Genomic DNA, 2,007 nt, shown 5'->3' with positions numbered 1-2,007 from the left:
TCATTTCAATTGAGTCGTGACAGGTGCCCAGTCGTCATTGTTTTTTGACCGGGAGTCTGGGTATGCTGGATAAACATTGCAGACCAGTTTTCTCTCCTTCTAAACATACGGAATAATATCTTTAACAATTGATTTAGAGACTTTGATCCGTTGCGACCTGTGACACCTTGACACGCTACTTAAGCCTGCCTGCTCACATGTACACCTGTCGTTTACTGTTGTCAGTTCAAGCAGTCGTCGTAGTTACTGTGCTCACGGAGAAGTAAAATCAGACTCGAAACTTTTTGGAAGGGCAGTGTATACATCCACATGTACGCTGTAATTTAAAATCTGCTTTTGCCTGATGATGATTAGTAAACATCGAAACTAACAGCAATAATGAAGAGTTTCATACTGGCTTACGGTCCGCAACATGATTTTCGACTAAGAAGTGTGAGAAATAGTGTTTTCTTGTGTAATTATTTACAGTGTTCTAACAATAAAAAGCTGTCAAGTCAGCTAAAATGACTTATCGTACTCCTTAATCGCGAAACACTAACTTGTATTTTCGCGCCAAAGTGGCATTGCTATTTCGCAATTAAACTGTCATCTCCACTCCGCTGCACCCACCTGCTCTGCCATTATTCAGCAAGTTCTCTGCTTTGCAAATCGCAGATCATTTTTGTTTGCACTTTATTTTCTATATATATTACGATCTCGTAGTCAAAATCACATTTTATCGATGGCTATATTATCCCTTTTGCGCAGAATTAATTTATTCTCAATATGTATGTTAGCCGCACTGCAGTCTAGAAAATACCATTACAAACTGAAATTAGCATCGTTATTATTATAGGAAACCGGTACGTCACCGTGCTGAATTACGTGTCTGACCTCTAATCAAAGCATTCCATCTTAGCAGTTGCTTGTAGTAATAGTAGTAGTAGTAGTAGTAGTAGTTGTTGTTGTTATTATTGTTATTGTTGTTATTGTTATTGTGTTGTTTTCTTCGATCTAACGACTGATTTGATTCATCTCTCCATGTATGTCTCTTCACGTCTGCATCACTACTGCAGATCACATCCATTTGAACCTGGTTACTGTAATCAGGCCTTCTTTCCTCTCTACCATTTTATCCCCCCCCCCCATATTTACCAAATTAACTTTTACCAAATTAACTTTTACCAAATTAACTTTTACCATATTAACGATTCCTTGATCTCTCAGGATGGGGCCTATCAAAATATCCCTTCTTTTATTCAAGTTGCGTCATAAGTGCCTTTTCTCCCCTATCCCATTCAGTACCACCCAACAATTTAATCTACTCATACAATGTAAACTTTCACGGCCGGTATTATCTTCACTTAAAACTTCCGAGCTGATAGGCCGTGGTCGAAGTATAAAACTCTCTCCTGACGACGGGACGGAACGTTGGGCCATAAGGTGTATAGAAAGCCCACACATACTGATCGTTATCTATACAAGGATTCAAACCACCATCCTAGACAAAAAAGAGGTGTAATGAAAACTTTGGTAGACAGGGCGTACAAACTTTGTGAACTTGTTTATTTAAAAGATGAGATTGAACATCTACGGTCAACTGTCGTGAAGAATGGCTATTCTAGCAAGGATATAGATCGAGCACTTCGCTCTAGGCAGAGAACCAGGAATAACGACGGACAACAGTCGTCCAAGGGCAAAGTTTTTCTTCCGTTCATTAGTAAGGTCACAGATCGCATTGGGAAAGTTTTAGGCAAGTATGGGGTGGAAACTATTTTCATACCCACCAGGAAAATAAAAGAATTTTTAAGGTCGGCAAGAGATGCACGACACCCTTTGGCTACACCGGGGTTATATAAAATTCCTTGTAGTTGTGGACAGGTTTACATCGGTACCACAAAGAGAAGTGTGAACACCCGTCTTGTTGAACATAAGAGGAATTGCCGCCTGGGTCACACGGATAAATCGGCCGTAGCGGAACATGTTTACCAGGAAGGTGATCATGAAACAAAATTCAGCGAGACGAGC

The sequence above is a fragment of the Schistocerca cancellata genome, chromosome 6 (assembly GCF_023864275.1).
Source record: "Schistocerca cancellata isolate TAMUIC-IGC-003103 chromosome 6, iqSchCanc2.1, whole genome shotgun sequence".
In the NCBI taxonomy this organism is placed as follows: domain Eukaryota; kingdom Metazoa; phylum Arthropoda; class Insecta; order Orthoptera; family Acrididae; genus Schistocerca; species Schistocerca cancellata.
This window is presented reverse-complemented; position numbering follows the sequence as displayed.